The sequence below is a fragment of the Lethenteron reissneri genome, chromosome 70, assembly GCF_015708825.2.
Source record: "Lethenteron reissneri isolate LAM-NWPU_2019-01 chromosome 70, ASM1570882v1, whole genome shotgun sequence".
In the NCBI taxonomy this organism is placed as follows: domain Eukaryota; kingdom Metazoa; phylum Chordata; class Hyperoartia; order Petromyzontiformes; family Petromyzontidae; genus Lethenteron; species Lethenteron reissneri.
The window spans coordinates 4,208,321-4,228,768 of record NC_083848.1 but is presented as its reverse complement, the minus strand read 5'-3'; the positions used below and the strand labels follow the sequence as shown (position 1 = coordinate 4,228,768).

Genomic DNA, 20,448 nt, shown 5'->3' with positions numbered 1-20,448 from the left:
TATTACTATTTGAAAGGACTTGCTCTTTAATCACGTGATTTTCCCTAATCGTTAGGTAACCTGCTGCTCTAACCAGCTTGAACTTTTAAAGATAACCCCCTCTTCATTTCAATCGGTAATATGCCGAGTATCGGGGTTGATTTCTACTTGTTATAATATCAGTCAATCTACAATCAGCTTCATTCAGAGCGAGTCCTCGATAGTATAGTGGTTAGTATCCCCGCCTGTCACGCGGGAGACCGGGGTTCAATTCCCCGTCGGGGAGAGCAACTCTTTTAAAAAATAAAATGGCCACTGGCTCTCATTGTTATTACAATTTAAAATGACTTGCTGTTCACCTTTATCCCGTGATTTTCACCAAACGTTGAGTCACCTGCTGCACTTAAAAGCCTGAACTTTTAAAGATGAATCCTTCTTCATTTCAAACGATTATTTATTGAGTATTAGAGTTTATTTCTAGTTATAATTTCTGTCAATCACAAATCTGCCCCACTCTGACCGAGTCCCCGATAGTAAAGTCGTTAGGTTCCCCACATGTAACGCGGGAGACCAGGGTTCAATTCCCCGTCGGGAAGAGCAACTCTTTTTTAAAAAATGGCCACTGGCTCTCATTGTTATTACAATTTAAAATGACTTGCTGTTCACTTTTATCAAATGATTTTCACCAAACGTTGAGTCACCTGCTGCTCTAACCAGCTTGAACTTTTAAAGATAAACCCCTCTTCATTTCAATCGGTAATATGCCGAGTATATGGGTTCATTTCTACTTGTTATAATATCAGTCAATCTACAATCAGCCTCATTCTGAGCGAGTCCTCGATAGTATAGTGGTTAGTATCCCTGCCTGTCACGCGGGAGACCGGGGTTCAATTTCCCGTCGGGGAGAGCAACTCTTTTAAAAAAGAAAATGGCCACTGGCTCTCATTGTTATTACAATTTAAAATGACTTGCTGTTCACTTTATCACGCGATTTTAACCAAACCTTGAGTCACCTGCTGCACTTAAAAGCCTGAACTTTTAAAGATGAATCCTTCTTCATTTCAAACGATTATTTAATGAGTATTAGAGTTTATTTCTAGTTCTAATTTCTGTCAATCACAATTCTGCCCCACTCTGACCGAGTCCCCGATAGTAAAGTCGTTAGGTTCCCCACATGTAACGCGGGAGACCAGGGTTCAATTCCCCGTCGGGAAGAGCAACTCTTTTTTAAAAAATGGCCACTGGCTCTCATTGTTATTACAATTTAAAAGGACTTGCTCTTTACTTTAATCACGTGATTTTCCCTAATCGTTAGGTAACCTGCTGCTCTAACCAGCTTGAACTTTTAAAGATAACCCCCTCTTCATTTCAATCGGTAATATGCCGAGTATATGGGTTCATTTCTACTTGTTATAATATCAGTAAATCTAGAATCATTTGCATTCCGATCGAGTCCTCGATAGTATAGTGGTTAGTATCCCCGCCTGTCACGCGGGAGACCGGGGTTCAATTCCCCGTCGGGGAGAGCTACACTTTTTAAAATGTTTTGGCCACTGGCTCTCATTGTTATTACAATTTAAAATCACTTGCTGTTCCCTTTTATAACGTTAATTTCACCAAACGTCAAATCACCTGCTGCACTCAAAAGCCTTAACTTTTAAAGATGAATCCTTCATCATTTCAAGCTATTATTTACTGAGAATATGAGTTTTTTTGTTATAATTGCTGTCAATCACGAATTAGCCTCACTCTCACCGAGTCCTCGATAGGAACGTCGTTAGTTTCCCGACATGGAACACGGGAGACCAGGGTTCAAATCCCCGTCGGGGAGAACTACTCTTTGAAAAATGTTTTGACCTCTGGCTCTCCTTATTGTTATTACTATTTGAAAGGACTTGCTCTTTAATCACGTGATTTTCCCTAATCGTTAGGTAACCTGCTGCTCTAACCAGCTTGAACTTTTAAAGATAACCCCCTCTTCATTTCAATCGGTAATATGCCGAGTATCGGGGTTGATTTCTACTTGTTATAATATCAGTCAATCTACAATCAGCCTCATTCAGAGCGAGTCCTCGATAGTATAGTGGTTAGTATCCCCGCCTGTCACGGGGGAGACCGGGGTTCAATTCCCCGTCGGGGAGAGCAACACTTTTAAAAAATAAAATGGCCACTGGCTCTCATTGTTATTACAATTTAAAATGACTTGCTGTTCACTTTTATCCCGTGATTTTCACCAAACGTTGAGTCACCTGCTGCACTTAAAAGCCTGATCTTTTAAAGATGAATCCTTCTTCATTTCAAACGATTATTTATTGAGTATTAGAGTTTATTTCTAGTTATAATTTCTGTCAATCACAAATCTGCCCCACTCTGACCGAGTCCCCGATAGTAAAGTCGTTAGGTTCCCCACATGTAACGCGGGAGACCAGGGTTCAATTCCCCGTCGGGAAGAGCAACTCTTTTTTAAAAAATGGCCACTGGCTCTCATTGTTATTACAATTTAAAATGACTTGCTGTTCACTTTATCACATGAATTTCACCAAACGTTGAGTCACCTGCTGCTCTAACCAGCTTGAACTTTTAAAGATAAACCCCTCTTCATTTCAATCGGTAATATGCCGAGTATATGGGTTCATTTCTACTTGTTATAATATCAGTCAATCTACAATCAGCCTCATTCTGAGCGAGTCCTCGATAGTATAGTGGTTAGTATCCCTGCCTGTCACGCGGGAGACCGGGGTTCAATTTCCCGTCGTGGAGAGCAACTCTTTTAAAAAAGAAAATGGCCACTGGCTCTTATTGTTATTACAATTTAAAATGACTTGCTGTTCACTTTATCACGCGATTTTAACCAAACCTTGAGTCACCTGCTGCACTTAAAAGCCTGAACTTTTAAAGATGAATCCTTCTTCATTTCAAACGATTATTTAATGAGTATTAGAGTTTATTTCTAGTTCTAATTTCTGTCAATCACAATTCTGCCCCACTCTGACCGAATCCCCGATAGTAAAGTCGTTAGGTTCCCCACATGTAACGCGGGAGACCAGGGTTCAATTCCCCGTCGGGAAGAGCAACTCTTTTTTAAAAAATGGCCACTGACTCTCATTGTTATTACAATTTAAAAGGACTTGCTCTTTACTTTAATCACGTGATTTTCCCTAATCGTTAGGTAACCTGCTGCTCTAACCAGCTTGAACTTTTAAAGATAACCCCCTCTTCATTTCAATCGGTAATATGCCGAGTATATGGGTTCATTTCTACTTGTTATAATATCAGTAAATCTAGAATCATTTGCATTCCGATCGAGTCCTCGATAGTATAGTGGTTAGTATCCCTGCCTGTCACGCGGGAGACCGGGGTTCAATTCCCCGTCGGGGAGAGCTACACTTTTTAAAATGTTTTGGCCACTGGCTCTCATTGTTATTACAATTTAAAATCACTTGCTGTTCCCTTTTATAACGTTAATTTCACCAAACGTCAAATCACCTGCTGCACTCAAAAGCCTGAACTTTTAAAGATGAATCCTTCATCATTTCAAGCTATTATTTACTGAGAATATGAGTTTTTTTGTTATAATTGCTGTCAATCACGAATTAGCCTCACTCTCACCGAGTCCTCGATAGGAACGTCGTTAGTTTCCCGACATGGAACGCGGGAGACCAGGGTTCAAATCCCCGTCGGGGAGAACTACTCTTTGAAAAATGTTTTGACCTCTGGCTCTCCTTATTGTTATTACTATTTGAAAGGACTTGCTCTTTAATCACGTGATTTTCCCTAATCGTTAGGTAACCTGCTGCTCTAACCAGCTTGAACTTTTAAAGATAACCCCTCTTCATTTCAATCGGTAATATGCCGAGTATCGGGGTTGATTTCTACTTGTTATAATATCAGTCAATCTACAATCAGCCTCATTCAGAGCGAGTCCTCGATAGTATAGTGGTTAGTATCCCCGCCTGTCACGGGGGAGACCGGGGTTCAATTCCCCGTCGGGGAGAGCAACACTTTAAAAAAATAAAATGGCCACTGGCTCTCATTGTTATTACAATTTAAAATGACTTGCTGTTCACTTTTATCCCGTGATTTTCACCAAACGTTGAGTCACCTGCTGCACTTAAAAGCCTGATCTTTTAAAGATGAATCCTTCTTCATTTCAAACGATTATTTATTGAGTATTAGAGTTTATTTCTAGTTATAATTTCTGTCAATCACAAATCTGCCCCACTCTGACCGAGTCCCCGATAGTAAAGTCGTTAGGTTCCCCACATGTAACGCGGGAGACCAGGGTTCAATTCCCCGTCGGGAAGAGCAACTCTTTTTTAAAAAATGGCCACTGGCTCTCATTGTTATTACAATTTAAAATGACTTGCTGTTCACTTTTATCACATGATTTTCACCAAACGTTGAGTCACCTGCTGCTCTAACCAGCTTGAACTTTTAAAGATAAACCCCTCTTCATTTCAATCGGTAATATGCCGAGTATATGGGTTCATTTCTACTTGTTATAATATCAGTCAATCTACAATCAGCCTCATTCTGAGCGAGTCCTCGATAGTATAGTGGTTAGTATCCCTGCCTGTCACGCGGGAGACCGGGGTTCAATTTCCCGTCGGGGAGAGCAACTCTTTTAAAAAAGAAAATGGCCACTGGCTCTCATTGTTATTACAATTTAAAATGACTTGCTGTTCACTTTATCACGCGATTTTAACCAAACCTTGAGTCACCTGCTGCACTTAAAAGCCTGAACTTTTAAAGATGAATCCTTCTTCATTTCAAACGATTATTTAATGAGTATTAGAGTTTATTTCTAGTTCTAATTTCTGTCAATCACAATTCTGCCCCACTCTGACCGAGTCCCCGATAGTAAAGTCGTTAGGTTCCCCACATGTAACGCGGGAGACCAGGGTTCAATTCCCCGTCGGGAAGAGCAACTCTTTTTTAAAAAAAGGCCACTGGCTCTCATTGTTATTACAATTTATAAGGACTTGCTCTTTACTTTAATCACGTGATTTTCCCTAATCGTTAGGTAACCTGCTGCTCTAACCAGCTTGAACTTTTAAAGATAACCCCCTCTTCATTTCAATCGGTAATATGCCGAGTATATGGGTTCATTTCTACTTGTTATAATATCAGTAAATCTAGAATCATTTGCATTCCGATCTAGTCCTCGATAGTATAGTGGTTAGTATCCCCGCCTGTCACGCGGGAGACCGGGGTTCAATTCCCCGTCGGGGAGAGCTACACTTTTTAAAATGTTTTGGCCACTGGCTCTCATTGTTATTACAATTTAAAATCACTTGCTGTTCCCTTTTATAACGTTAATTTCACCAAACGTCAAATCACCTGCTGCACTCAAAAGCCTGAACTTTTAAAGATGAATCCTTCATCATTTCAAGCTATTATTTACTGAGAATATGAGTTTTTTTGTTATAATTGCTGTCAATCACGAATTAGCCTCACTCTCACCGAGTCCTCGATAGGAACGTCGTTAGTTTCCCGACATGGAACGCGGGAGACCAGGGTTCAAATCCCCGTCGGGGAGAACTACTCTTTGAAAAATGTTTTGACCTCTGGCTCTCCTTATTGTTATTACTATTTGAAAGGACTTGCTCTTTAATCACGTGATTTTCCCTAATCGTTAGGTAACCTGCTGCTCTAACCAGCTTGAACTTTTAAAGATAACCCCCTCTTCATTTCAATCGGTAATATGCCGAGTATCGGGGTTGATTTCTACTTGTTATAATATCAGTCAATCTACAATCAGCCTCATTCAGAGCGAGTCCTCGATAGTATAGTGGTTAGTATCCCCGCCTGTCACGGGGGAGACCGGGGTTCAATTCCCCGTCGGGGAGAGCAACACTTTAAAAAAATAAAATGGCCACTGGCTCTCATTGTTATTACAATTTAAAATGACTTGCTGTTCACTTTTATCCCGTGATTTTCACCAAACGTTGAGTCACCTGCTGCACTTAAAAGCCTGATCTTTTAAAGATGAATCCTTCTTCATTTCAAACGATTATTTATTGAGTATTAGAGTTTATTTCTAGTTATAATTTCTGTCAATCACAAATCTGCCCCACTCTGACCGAGTCCCCGATAGTAAAGTCGTTAGGTTCCCCACATGTAACGCGGGAGACCAGGGTTCAATTCCCCGTCGGGAAGAGCAACTCTTTTTTAAAAAATGGCCACTGGCTCTCATTGTTATTACAATTTAAAATGACTTGCTGTTCACTTTTATCACATGATTTTCACCAAACGTTGAGTCACCTGCTGCTCTAACCAGCTTGAACTTTTAAAGATAAACCCCTCTTCATTTCAATCGGTAATATGCCGAGTATATGGGTTCATTTCTACTTGTTATAATATCAGTCAATCTACAATCAGCCTCATTCTGAGCGAGTCCTCGATAGTATAGTGGTTAGTATCCCTGCCTGTCACGCGGGAGACCGGGGTTCAATTTCCCGTCGGGGAGAGCAACTCTTTTAAAAAAGAAAATGGCCACTGGCTCTCATTGTTATTACAATTTAAAATGACTTGCTGTTCACTTTATCACGCGATTTTAACCAAAACTTGAGTCACCTGCTGCACTTAAAAGCCTGAACTTTTAAAGATGAATCCTTCTTCATTTCAAACGATTATTTAATGAGTATTAGAGTTTATTTCTAGTTCTAATTTCTGTCAATCACAATTCTGCCCCACTCTGACCGAGTCCCCGATAGTAAAGTCGTTAGGTTCCCCACATGTAACGCGGGAGACCAGGGTTCAATTCCCCGTCGGGAAGAGCAACTCTTTTTAAAAAATGGCCACTGGCTCTCATTGTTATTACAATTTAAAAGGACTTGCTCTTTACTTTAATCACGTGATTTTCCCTAATCGTTAGGTAACCTGCTGCTCTAACCAGCTTGAACTTTTAAAGATAACCCCCTCTTCATTTCAATCGGTAATATGCCGAGTATATGGGTTCATTTCTACTTGTTATAATATCAGTAAATCTAGAATCATTTGCATTCCGATCTAGTCCTCGATAGTATAGTGGTTAGTATCCCCGCCTGTCACGCGGGAGACCGGGGTTCAATTCCCCGTCGGGGAGAGCTACACTTTTTAAAATGTTTTGGCCACTGGCTCTCATTGTTATTACAATTTAAAATCACTTGCTGTTCCCTTTTATAACGTTAATTTCACCAAACGTCAAATCACCTGCTGCTATAAAAAGCCTTAACTTTTAAAGATGAATCCTTCATCATTTCAAGCTATTATTTACTGAGAATATGAGTTTTTTTGTTATAATTGCTGTCAATCACGAATTAGCCTCCCTCTCACCGAGTCCTCGATAGGAACGTCGTTAGTTTCCCGACATGGAACGCGGGAGACCAGGGTTCAAATCCCCGTCGGGGAGAACTACTCTTTGAAAAATGTTTTGACCTCTGGCTCTCCTTATTGTTATTACATTTTAAAGGACTTGCTCTTTAATCACGTGATTTTCCCTAATCGTTAGGTAACCTGCTGCTCTAACCAGCTTGAACATTTAAAGATAACCCCCTCTTCATTTCAATCGGTAATATGCCGAGTATCGGGGTTGATTTCTACTTGTTATAATATCAGTCAATCTACAATCAGCTTCATTCAGAGCGAGTCCTCGATAGTATAGTGGTTAGTATCCCCGCCTGTCACGCGGGAGACCGGGGTTCAATTCCCCGTCGGGGAGAGCAACTCTTTTAAAAAATAAAATGGCCACTGGCTCTCATTGTTATTACAATTTAAAATGACTTGCTGTTCACTTTTATCCCGTGATTTTCACCAAACGTTGAGTCACCTGCTGCACTTAAAAGCCTGAACTTTTAAAGATGAATCCTTCTTCATTTCAAACGATTATTTATTGAGTATTAGAGTTTATTTCTAGTTATAATTTCTGTCAATCACAAATCTGCCCCACTCTGACCGAGTCCCCGATAGTAAAGTCGTTAGGTTCCCCACATGAACGCGGGAGACCAGGGTTCAATTCCCCGTCGGGAAGAGCAACTCTTTTTTAAAAAATGGCCACTGGCTCTCATTGTTATTACAATTTAAAATGACTTGCTGTTCACTTTTTTCACATGATTTTCACCAAACGTTGAGTCACCTGCTGCTCTAACCAGCTTGAACTTTTACAGATAAACCCCTCTTCATTTCAATCGGTAATATGCCGAGTATATGGGTTCATTTCTACTTGTTATAATATCAGTCAATCTACAATCAGCCTCATTCTGAGCGAGTCCTCGATAGTATAGTGGTTAGTATCCCTGCCTGTCACGCGGGAGACCGGGGTTCAATTTCCCGTCGGGGAGAGCAACTCTTTTAAAAAAGAAAATGGCCACTGGCTCTCATTGTTATTACAATTTAAAATGACTTGCTGTTCACTTTATCACGCGATTTTAACCAAACCTTGAGTCAACTGCTGCACTTAAAAGCCTGAACTTTTAAAGATGAATCCTTCTTCATTTCAAACGATTATTTAATGAGTATTAGAGTTTATTTCTATTTCTAATTTCTGTCAATCACAATTCTGCCCCACTCTGACCGAGTCCCCGATAGTAAAGTCGTTAGGTTCCCCACATGTAACGCGGGAGACCAGGGTTCAATTCCCCGTCGGGAAGAGCAACTCTTTTTTAAAAAATGGCCACTGGCTCTCATTGTTATTACAATTTAAAAGGACTTGCTCTTTACTTTAATCACGTGATTTTCCCTAATCGTTAGGTAACCTGCTGCTCTAACCAGCTTGAACTTTTAAAGATAACCCCCTCTTCATTTCAATCGGTAATATGCCGAGTATATGGGTTCATTTCTACTTGTTATAATATCAGTAAATCTAGAATCATTTGCATTCCGATCGAGTCCTCGATAGTATAGTGGTTAGTATCCCCGCCTGTCACGCGGGAGACCGGGGTTCAATTCCCCGTCGGGGAGAGCTACACTTTTTAAAATGTTTTGGCCACTGGCTCTCATTGTTATTACAATTTAAAATCACTTGCTGTTCCCTTTTATAACGTTAATTTCACCAAACGTCAAATCACCTGCTGCACTCAAAAGCCTTAACTTTTAAAGATGAATCCTTCATCATTTCAAGCTATTATTTACTGAGAATATGAGTTTTTTTGTTATAATTGCTGTCAATCACGAATTAGCCTCACTCTCACCGAGTCCTCGATAGGAACGTCGTTAGTTTCCCGACATGGAACGCGGGAGACCAGGGTTCAAATCCCCGTCGGGGAGAACTACTCTTTGAAAAATGTTTTGACCTCTGGCTCTCCTTATTGTTATTACTATTTGAAAGGACTTGCTCTTTAATCACGTGATTTTCCCTAATCGTTAGGTAACCTGCTGCTCTAACCAGCTTGAACTTTTAAAGATAAACCCCTCTTCATTTCAATCGGTAATATGCCGAATATATGGGTTCATTTCTACTTGTTATAATATCAGTCAATCTACAATCAGCCTCATTCTGAGCGAGTCCTCGATAGTATAGTGGTTAGTATCCCCGCCTGTCACGCGGGAGACCGGGGTTCAATTCCCCGTCGGGGAGAGCAACTCTTTTAAAAAAGAAAATGGCCACTGGCTCTCATTGTTATTACAATTTAAAATGACTTGCTGTTCACTTTTATCCCGTGATTTTCACCAAACGTTGAGTCACCTGCTGCACTTAAAAGCCTGAACTTTTAAAGATGAATCCTTCTTCATTTCAAACGATTATTTATTGAGTATTAGAGTTTATTTCTAGTTATAATTTCTGTCAATCACAAATCTGCCCCACTCTGACCGAGTCCCCGATAGTAAAGTCGTTAGGTTCCCCACATGTAACGCGGGAGACCAGGGTTCAATTCCCCGTCGGGAAGAGCAACTCTTTTTTAAAAAATGGCCACTGGCTCTCATTGTTATTACAATTTAAAATGACTTGCTGTTCACTTTTATCACATGATTTTCACCAAACGTTGAGTCACCTGCTGCTCTAACCAGCTTGAACTTTTAAAGATAAACCCCTCTTCATTTCAATCGGTAATATGCCGAGAATATGGGTTCATTTCTACTTGTTATAATATCAGTCAATCTACAATCAGCCTCATTCTGAGCGAGTCCTCGATAGTATAGTGGTTATTATCCCTGCCTGTCACGCGGTAGACCGGGGTTCAATTCCCCGTCGGGAAGAGCAACTCTTTTTTAAAAAATGGCCACTGGCTCTCATTGTTATTACAATTTAAAAGGACTTGCTCTTTACTTTAATCACGTGATTTTCCCTAATCGTTAGGTAACCTGCTGCTCTAACCAGCTTGAACTTTTAAAGATAACCCCCTCTTCATTTCAATCGGTAATATGCCGAGTATCGGGGTTGATTTCTACTTGTTATAATATCAGTCAATCTACAATCAGCCTCATTCAGAGCGAGTCCTCGATAGTATAGTGGTTAGTATTCCCCCCTGTCACGCGGGAGACCGGGGCTCAATTCCCCGTCGGGAAGAGCAACTCTTTTAAAAAAGAAAATGGCCACTGGCTCTCATTGTTATTACAATTTAAAATAACTTGCTTTTCACTTTATCACGCGATTTTAACCAAACCTTGAGTCACCTGCTGCACTTAAAAGCCTGAACTTTTAAAGATGAATCCTTCTTCATTTCAAACGATTATTTAATGAGTTTTAGAGTTTATTTCTAGTTATAATTTCTGTCAATCACAAATCTGCCCCACTCTGACCGAGTCCCCGATAGTAAAGTCGTTAGGTTCCCCACATGTAACGCGGGAGACCAGGGTTCAATTCCCCGTCGGGAAGAGCAACTCTTTTTAAAAAAATGGCCACTGGCTCTCATTGTTATTACAATTTAAAATGACTTGCTGTTCACTTTTATCACATGATTTTCACCAAACGTTGAGTCACCTGCTGCTCTAACCAGCTTGAACTTTTAAAGATAAACCCCTCTTAATTTCAATTGGTAATATGCCGAGAATATGGGTTCATTTCTACTTGTTATAATATCAGTCAATCTACAATCAGCCTCATTCAGAGCGAGTCTTCGATAGTATAGTGGATAGTATTCCCGACTGTCACGCGGGAGACCGGGGTTCAATTCCCCGTCGGGAAGAGCAACTCTTTTAAAAAAGAAAATGGCCACTGGCTCTCATTGTTATTACAATTTAAAATAACTTGCTTTTCACTTTATCACGCGATTTTAACCAAACCTTGAGTCACCTGCTGCACTTAAAAGCCTGAACTTTTAAAGATGAATCCTTCTTCATTTCAAACGATTATTTAATGAGTTTTAGAGTTTATTTCTAGGTATAATTTCTGTAAATCACAAATCTGCCCCACTCTGACCGAGTCCCCGATAGTAAAGTCGTTAGGTTCCCCACATGTAACGCGGGAGACCAGGGTTCAATTCCCCGTCGGGAAGAGCAACTCTTTTTTAAAAAATGGCCACTGGCTCTCATTGTTATTACAATTTAAAATGACTTGCTGTTCACTTTTATCCCGTGATTTTCACCAAACGTTGAGTCACCTGCTGCACTTAAAAGCCTGAACTTTTAAAGATGAATCCTTCTTCATTTCAAACGATTATTTATTGAGTATTAGAGTTTATTTCTAGTTATAATTTCTGTCAATCACAAATCTGCCCCACTCTGACCGAGTCCCCGATAGTAAAGTCGTTAGGTTCCCCACATGTAACGCGGGAGACCAGGGTTCAATTCCCCGTCGGGAAGAGCAACTCTTTTTTAAAAAATGGCCACTGGCTCTCATTGTTATTACAATTTAAAATGACTTGCTGTTCACTTTTATCACATGATTTTCACCAAACGTTGAGTCACCTGCTGCTCTAACCAGCTTGAACTTTTAAAGATAAACCCCTCTTCATTTCAATCGGTAATATGCCGAGAATATGTGTTCATTTCTACTTGTTATAATATCAGTCAATCTACAATCAGCCTCATTCTGAGCGAGTCCTCGATAGTATAGTGGTTAGTATCCCTGCCTGTCACGCGGGAGACCGGGGTTCAATTCCCCGTCGGGAAGAGCAACTCTTTTTAAAAAATGGCCACTTGCTCTCATTGTTATTACAATTTAAAGGGACTTGCTCTTTACTTTAATCACGTGATTTTCCCTAATCGTTAGGTAACCTGCTGCTCTAACCAGCTTGAACTTTTAAAGATAACCCCCTCTTCATTTCAATCGGTAATATGCCGAGTATCGGGGTTGATTTCTACTTGTTATAATATCAGTCAATCTACAATCAGCCTCATTCAGAGCGAGTCCTCGATAGTATAGTGGTTAGTATTCCCGCCTGTCACGCGGGAGACCGGGGTTCAATTCCCCGTCGGGAAGAGCAACTCTTTTAAAAAAGAAAATGGCCACTGGCTCTCATTGTTATTACAATTTAAAATAACTTGCTTTTCACTTTATCACGCGATTTTAACCAAACCTTGAGTCACCTGCTGAACTTAAAAGCCTGAACTTTTAAAGATGAATCCTTCTTCATTTCAAACGATTATTTAATGAGTTTTAGAGTTTATTTCTAGTTATAATTTCTGTCAATCACAAATCTGCCCCACTCTGACCGAGTCCCCGATAGTAAAGTCGTTAGGTTCCCCACATGTAACGCGGGAGACCAGGGTTCAATTCCCCGTCGGGAAGAGCAACTCTTTTTAAAAAAATGGCCACTGGCTCTCATTGTTATTACAATTTAAAATGACTTGCTGTTCACTTTTATCCCGTGATTTTCACCAAACGTTGAGTCACCTGCTGCACTTAAAAGCCTGAACTTTTAAAGATGAATCCTTCTTCATTTCAAACGATTATTTATTGAGTATTAGAGTTTATTTCTAGTTATAATTTCTGTCAATCACAAATCTGCCCCACTCTGACCGAGTCCCCGATAGTAAAGTCGTTAGGTTCCCCACATGTAACGCGGGAGACCAGGGTTCAATTCCCCGTCGGGAAGAGCAACTCTTTTTTAAAAAATGGCCACTGGCTCTCATTGCTATTACAATTTAAAATGACTTGCTGTTCACTTTTATCACATGATTTTCACCAAACGTTGAGTCACCTGCTGCTCTAACCAGCTTGAACTTTTAAAGATAAACCCCTCTTCATTTCAATCGGTAATATGCCGAGAATATGGGTTCATTTCTACTTGTTATAATATCAGTCAATCTACAATCAGCCTCATTCTGAGCGAGTCCTCGATAGTATAGTGGTTAGTATCCCTGCCTGTCACGCGGGAGACCGGGGTTCAATTCCCCGTCGGGAAGAGCAACTCTTTTTTAAAAAATGGCCACTGGCTCTCATTGTTATTACAATTTAAAAGGACTTGCTCTTTACTTTAATCACGTGATTTTCCCAATCGTTAGGTAGCCTGCTGCTCTAACCAGCTTGAACTTTTAAAGATAACCCCCTCTTCATTTCAATCGGTAATATGCCGAGTATCGGGGTTGATTTCTACTTGTTATAATATCAGTCAATCTACAATCAGCCTCATTCAGAGCGAGTCCTCGATAGTATAGTGGTTAGTATTCCCGCCTGTCACGCGGGAGACCGGGGTTCAATTCCCCGTCGGGAAGAGCAACTCTTTTAAAAAAGAAAATGGCCACTGGCTCTCATTGTTATTACAATTTAAAATAACTTGCTTTTCACTTTATCACGCGATTTTAACCAAACCTTGAGTCACCTGCTGCACTTAAAAGCCTGAACTTTTAAAGATGAATCCTTCTTCATTTCAAACGATTATTTAATGAGTTTTAGAGTTTATTTCTAGTTATAATTTCTGTCAATCACAAATCTGCCCCACTCTGACCGAGTCCCCGATAGTAAAGTCGTTAGGTTCCCCGCATGTAACGCGGGAGACCAGGGTTCAATTCCCCGTCGGGAAGAGCAACTCTTTTTTAAAAAATGGCCACTGGCTCTCATTGTTATTACAATTTAAAAGGACTTGCTCTTGACTTTAATCACGTGATTTTCCCTAATCGTTAGGTTACCTGCTGCTCTAACCAGCTTGAACTTTTAAAGATAACCCCCTCTTCATTTCAATCGGTAATATGCCGAGTATCGGGGTTGATTTCTACTTGTTATAATATCAGTCAATCTAGAATCAGTTGCATTCTGAGCGAGTCCTCGATAGTATAGTGGTTAGTATCCCCGCCTGTCACGCGGGAGACCGGGGTTCAATTCCCCGTCGGGGAGAGCTACACTTTTTAAAATGTTTAGGCCACTGGCTCTCATTGTTATTACAATTTAAAATGACTTGCTGTTCCCTTTTATAACGTTAATTTCACCAAACGTCAAATCACCTGCTGCACTTAAAAGCCTTAACTTTTAAAGATGAATCCTTCATCATTTCAAGCTATTATTTACTGAGAACATGAGTTTTTTTTGTTATAATTGCTGTCAATCACGAATTAGCCTCACTCTGACCGAGTCCTCTATAGGAACGTCGTTAGTTTCCCCACATGGAACGCGGAAGACCAGGGTTCAAATCCCCGTCGGGGAGAACTACTCTTTTAAAAATGTTTTGACCTCTGGCTCTCCTTATTGTTATTACTATTTGAAGGAATTGCTCTTTAATCACATGATTTTCCCTAATCGTTAGGTAACCTGCTGCTCTAACCAGCTTGAACTTTTAAAGATAACCCCCTCTTCATTTCAATCGGTAATATGCCGAGTATCGGGGTTGATTTCTACTTGTTATAATATCAGTCAATCTACAATCAGCCTCATTCAGAGCGAGTCCTCGATAGTATAGTGGTTAGTATCCCCGCCTGTCACGCGGGAGACCGGGGTTCAATTCCCCGTCGGGAAGAGCAACTCTTTTAAAAAAGAAAATGGCCACTGGCTCTCATTGTTATTACAATTTAAAATAACTTGCTTTTCACTTTATCACGCGATTTTAACCAAACCTTGAGTCACCTGCTGAACTTAAAAGCCTGAACTTTTAAAGATGAATCCTTCTTCATTTCAAACGATTATTTAATGAGTTTTAGAGTTTATTTCTAGTTATAATTTCTGTCAATCACAAATCTGCCCCACTCTGACCGAGTCCCCGATAGTAAAGTCGTTAGGTTCCCCACATGTAACGCGGGAGACCAGGGTTCAATTCCCCGTCGGGAAGAGCAACTCTTTTTAAAAAAATGGCCACTGGCTCTCATTGTTATTACAATTTAAAATGACTTGCTGTTCACTTTTATCCCGTGATTTTCACCAAACGTTGAGTCACCTGCTGCACTTAAAAGCCTGAACTTTTAAAGATGAATCCTTCTTCATTTCAAACGATTATTTATTGAGTATTAGAGTTTATTTCTAGTTATAATTTCTGTCAATCACAAATCTGCCCCACTCTGACCGAGTCCCCGATAGTAAAGTCGTTAGGTTCCCCACATGTAACGCGGGAGACCAGGGTTCAATTCCCCGTCGGGAAGAGCAACTCTTTTTTAAAAAATGGCCACTGGCTCTCATTGCTATTACAATTTAAAATGACTTGCTGTTCACTTTTATCACATGATTTTCACCAAACGTTGAGTCACCTGCTGCTCTAACCAGCTTGAACTTTTAAAGATAAACCCCTCTTCATTTCAATCGGTAATATGCCGAGAATATGGGTTCATTTCTACTTGTTATAATATCAGTCAATCTACAATCAGCCTCATTCTGAGCGAGTCCTCGATAGTATAGTGGTTAGTATCCCTGCCTGTCACGCGGGAGACCGGGGTTCAATTCCCCGTCGGGAAGAGCAACTCTTTTTTAAAAAATGGCCACTGGCTCTCATTGTTATTACAATTTAAAAGGACTTGCTCTTTACTTTAATCACGTGATTTTCCCAATCGTTAGGTAGCCTGCTGCTCTAACCAGCTTGAACTTTTAAAGATAACCCCCTCTTCATTTCAATCGGTAATATGCCGAGTATCGGGGTTGATTTCTACTTGTTATAATATCAGTCAATCTACAATCAGCCTCATTCAGAGCGAGTCCTCGATAGTATAGTGGTTAGTATTCCCGCCTGTCACGCGGGAGACCGGGGTTCAATTCCCCGTCGGGAAGAGCAACTCTTTTAAAAAGAAAATGGCCACTGGCTCTCATTGTTATTACAATTTAAAATAACTTGCTTTTCACTTTATCACGCGATTTTAACCAAACCTTGAGTCACCTGCTGCACTTAAAAGCCTGAACTTTTAAAGATGAATCCTTCTTCATTTCAAACGATTATTTAATGAGTTTTAGAGTTTATTTCTAGTTATAATTTCTGTCAATCACAAATCTGCCCCACTCTGACCGAGTCCCCGATAGTAAAGTCGTTAGGTTCCCCGCATGTAACGCGGGAGACCAGGGTTCAATTCCCCGTCGGGAAGAGCAACTCTTTTTTAAAAAATGGCCACTGGCTCTCATTGTTATTACAATTTAAAAGGACTTGCTCTTGACTTTAATCACGTGATTTTCCCTAATCGTTAGGTTACCTGCTGCTCTAACCAGCTTGAACTTTTAAAGATAACCCCCTCTTCATTTCAATCGGTAATATGCCGAGTATCGGGGTTGATTTCTACTTGTTATAATATCAGTCAATCTAGAATCAGTTGCATTCTGAGCGAGTCCTCGATAGTATAGTGGTTAGTATCCCCGCCTGTCACGCGGGAGACCGGGGTTCAATTCCCCGTCGGGGAGAGCTACACTTTTTAAAATGTTTAGGCCACTGGCTCTCATTGTTATTACAATTTAAAATGACTTGCTGTTCCCTTTTATAACGTTAATTTCACCAAACGTCAAATCACCTGCTGCACTTAAAAGCCTTAACTTTTAAAGATGAATCCTTCATCATTTCAAGCTATTATTTACTGAGAACATGAGTTTTTTTTGTTATAATTGCTGTCAATCACGAATTAGCCTCACTCTGACCGAGTCCTCTATAGGAACGTCGTTAGTTTCCCCACATGGAACGCGGAAGACCAGGGTTCAAATCCCCGTCGGGGAGAACTACTCTTTTAAAAATGTTTTGACCTCTGGCTCTCCTTATTGTTATTACTATTTGAAAGGAATTGCTCTTTAATCACATGATTTTCCCTAATCGTTAGGTAACCTGCTGCTCTAACCAGCTTGAACTTTTAAAGATAACCCCCTCTTCATTTCAATCGGTAATATGCCGAGTATCGGGGTTGATTTCTACTTGTTATAATATCAGTCAATCTACAATCAGCCTCATTCAGAGCGAGTCCTCGATAGTATAGTGGTTAGTATCCCCGCCTGTCACGCGGGAGACCGGGGTTCAATTCCCCGTCGGGAAGAGCAACTCTTTTAAAAAAGAAAATGGCCACTGGCTCTCATTGTTATTACAATTTAAAATAACTTGCTTTTCACTTTATCACGCGATTTTAACCAAACCTTGAGTCACCTGCTGAACTTAAAAGCCTGAACTTTTAAAGATGAATCCTTCTTCATTTCAAACGATTATTTAATGAGTTTTAGAGTTTATTTCTAGTTATAATTTCTGTCAATCACAAATCTGCCCCACTCTGACCGAGTCCCCGATAGTAAAGTCGTTAGGTTCCCCACATGTAACGCGGGAGACCAGGGTTCAATTCCCCGTCGGGAAGAGCAACTCTTTTTAAAAAAATGGCCACTGGCTCTCATTGTTATTACAATTTAAAATGACTTGCTGTTCACTTTTATCCCGTGATTTTCACCAAACGTTGAGTCACCTGCTGCACTTAAAAGCCTGAACTTTTAAAGATGAATCCTTCTTCATTTCAAACGATTATTTATTGAGTATTAGAGTTTATTTCTAGTTATAATTTCTGTCAATCACAAATCTGCCCCACTCTGACCGAGTCCCCGATAGTAAAGTCGTTAGGTTCCCCACATGTAACGCGGGAGACCAGGGTTCAATTCCCCGTCGGGAAGAGCAACTCTTTTTTAAAAAATGGCCACTGGCTCTCATTGCTATTACAATTTAAAATGACTTGCTGTTCACTTTTATCACATGATTTTCACCAAACGTTGAGTCACCTGCTGCTCTAACCAGCTTGAACTTTTAAAGATAAACCCCTCTTCATTTCAATCGGTAATATGCCGAGAATATGGGTTCATTTCTACTTGTTATAATATCAGTCAATCTACAATCAGCCTCATTCTGAGCGAGTCCTCGATAGTATAGTGGTTAGTATCCCTGCCTGTCACGCGGGAGACCGGGGTTCAATTCCCCGTCGGGAAGAGCAACTCTTTTTAAAAAATGGCCACTGGCTCTCATTGTTATTACAATTTAAAAGGACTTGCTCTTTACTTTAATCACGTGATTTTCCCAATCGTTAGGTAGCCTGCTGCTCTAACCAGCTTGAACTTTTAAAGATAACCCCCTCTTCATTTCAATCGGTAATATGCCGAGTATCGGGGTTGATTTCTACTTGTTATAATATCAGTCAATCTACAATCAGCCTCATTCAGAGCGAGTCCTCGATAGTATAGTGGTTAGTATTCCCGCCTGTCACGCGGGAGACCGGGGTTCAATTCCCCGTCGGGAAGAGCAACTCTTTTAAAAAAGAAAATGGCCACTGGCTCTCATTGTTATTACAATTTAAAATAACTTGCTTTTCACTTTATCACGCGATTTTAACCAAACCTTGAGTCACCTGCTGCACTTAAAAGCCTGAACTTTTAAAGATGAATCCTTCTTCATTTCAAACGATTATTTAATGAGTTTTAGAGTTTATTTCTAGTTATAATTTCTGTCAATCACAAATCTGCCCCACTCTGACCGAGTCCCCGATAGTAAAGTCGTTAGGTTCCCCGCATGTAACGCGGGAGACCAGGGTTCAATTCCCCGTCGGGAAGAGCAACTCTTTTTTAAAAAATGGCCACTGGCTCTCATTGTTATTACAATTTAAAAGGACTTGCTCTTGACTTTAATCACGTGATTTTCCCTAATCGTTAGGTTACCTGCTGCTCTAACCAGCTTGAACTTTTAAAGATAACCCCCTCTTCATTTCAATCGGTAATATGCCGAGTATCGGGGTTGATTTCTACTTGTTATAATATCAGTCAATCTAGAATCAGTTGCATTCTGAGCGAGTCCTCGATAGTATAGTGGTTAGTATCCCCGCCTGTCACGCGGGAGACCGGGGTTCAATTCCCCGTCGGGGAGAGCTACACTTTTTAAAATGTTTAGGCCACTGGCTCTCATTGTTATTACAATTTAAAATGACTTGCTGTTCCCTTTTATAACGTTAATTTCACCAAACGTCAAATCACCTGCTGCACTTAAAAGCCTTAACTTTTAAAGATGAATCCTTCATCATTTCAAGCTATTATTTACTGAGAACATGAGTTTTTTTTGTTATAATTGCTGTCAATCACGAATTAGCCTCACTCTGACCGAGTCCTCTATAGGAACGTCGTTAGTTTCCCCACATGGAACGCGGAAGACCAGGGTTCAAATCCCCGTCGGGGAGAACTACTCTTTTAAAAATGTTTTGACCTCTGGCTCTCCTTATTGTTATTACTATTTGAAAGGAATTGCTCTTTAATCACATGATTTTCCCTAATCGTTAGGTAACCTGCTGCTCTAACCAGCTTGAACTTTTAAAGATAACCCCCTCTTCATTTCAATCGGTAATATGCCGAGTATCGGGGTTGATTTCTACTTGTTATAATATCAGTCAATCTACAATCAGCCTCATTCAGAGCGAGTCCTCGATAGTATAGTGGTTAGTATCCCCGCCTGTCACGCGGGAGACCGGGGTTCAATTCCCCGTCGGGAAGAGCAACTCTTTTAAAAAAGAAAATGGCCACTGGCTCTCATTGTTATTACAATTTAAAATAACTTGCTTTTCACTTTATCACGCGATTTTAACCAAACCTTGAGTCACCTGCTGAACTTAAAAGCCTGAACTTTTAAAGATGAATCCTTCTTCATTTCAAACGATTATTTAATGAGTTTTAGAGTTTATTTCTAGTTATAATTTCTGTCAATCACAAATCTGCCCCACTCTGACCGAGTCCCCGATAGTAAAGTCGTTAGGTTCCCCACATGTAACGCGGGAGACCAGGGTTCAATTCCCCGTCGGGAAGAGCAACTCTTTTTAAAAAAATGGCCACTGGCTCTCATTGTTATTACAATTTAAAATGACTTGCTGTTCACTTTTATCCCGTGATTTTCACCAAACGTTGAGTCACCTGCTGCACTTAAAAGCCTGAACTTTTAAAGATGAATCCTTCTTCATTTCAAACGATTATTTATTGAGTATTAGAGTTTATTTCTAGTTATAATTTCTGTCAATCACAAATCTGCCCCACTCTGACCGAGTCCCCGATAGTAAAGTCGTTAGGTTCCCCACATGTAACGCGGGAGACCAGGGTTCAATTCCCCGTCGGGAAGAGCAACTCTTTTTTAAAAAATGGCCACTGGCTCTCATTGCTATTACAATTTAAAATGACTTGCTGTTCACTTTTATCACATGATTTTCACCAAACGTTGAGTC

The 20,448-nt window shown here is 40.3% G+C and overlaps 10 non-coding genes across 10 annotated transcripts; all 10 read left to right on the top strand.

Moving 5' to 3' along the window:
• The first annotated feature begins 193 nt into the window (after positions 1 to 193).
• Positions 194 to 265, top strand: TRNAD-GUC (transfer RNA aspartic acid (anticodon GUC)). Its single transcript has one exon. It is a non-coding gene; the product is annotated as a tRNA-Asp (tRNA).
• Positions 266 to 1,432: 1,167 nt separating this feature from the next.
• Positions 1,433 to 1,504, top strand: TRNAD-GUC (transfer RNA aspartic acid (anticodon GUC)). The gene has a single exon. It is a non-coding gene; the product is annotated as a tRNA-Asp (tRNA).
• A 3,636-nt stretch (positions 1,505 to 5,140) lies between these two features.
• On the top strand, positions 5,141 to 5,212 carry TRNAD-GUC (transfer RNA aspartic acid (anticodon GUC)). The gene has a single exon. It is a non-coding gene; the product is annotated as a tRNA-Asp (tRNA).
• A 1,782-nt stretch (positions 5,213 to 6,994) lies between these two features.
• TRNAD-GUC (transfer RNA aspartic acid (anticodon GUC)) lies at positions 6,995 to 7,066 on the top strand. Its single transcript has one exon. It is a non-coding gene; the product is annotated as a tRNA-Asp (tRNA).
• A 543-nt stretch (positions 7,067 to 7,609) lies between these two features.
• On the top strand, positions 7,610 to 7,681 carry TRNAD-GUC (transfer RNA aspartic acid (anticodon GUC)). The gene has a single exon. It is a non-coding gene; the product is annotated as a tRNA-Asp (tRNA).
• A 1,166-nt stretch (positions 7,682 to 8,847) lies between these two features.
• On the top strand, positions 8,848 to 8,919 carry TRNAD-GUC (transfer RNA aspartic acid (anticodon GUC)). Its single transcript has one exon. It is a non-coding gene; the product is annotated as a tRNA-Asp (tRNA).
• A 544-nt stretch (positions 8,920 to 9,463) lies between these two features.
• Positions 9,464 to 9,535, top strand: TRNAD-GUC (transfer RNA aspartic acid (anticodon GUC)). Its single transcript has one exon. It is a non-coding gene; the product is annotated as a tRNA-Asp (tRNA).
• A 4,566-nt stretch (positions 9,536 to 14,101) lies between these two features.
• Positions 14,102 to 14,173, top strand: TRNAD-GUC (transfer RNA aspartic acid (anticodon GUC)). The gene has a single exon. It is a non-coding gene; the product is annotated as a tRNA-Asp (tRNA).
• Positions 14,174 to 16,570: 2,397 nt separating this feature from the next.
• Positions 16,571 to 16,642, top strand: TRNAD-GUC (transfer RNA aspartic acid (anticodon GUC)). Its single transcript has one exon. It is a non-coding gene; the product is annotated as a tRNA-Asp (tRNA).
• A 2,398-nt stretch (positions 16,643 to 19,040) lies between these two features.
• TRNAD-GUC (transfer RNA aspartic acid (anticodon GUC)) lies at positions 19,041 to 19,112 on the top strand. Its single transcript has one exon. It is a non-coding gene; the product is annotated as a tRNA-Asp (tRNA).
• Positions 19,113 to 20,448: the final 1,336 nt, after the last annotated feature.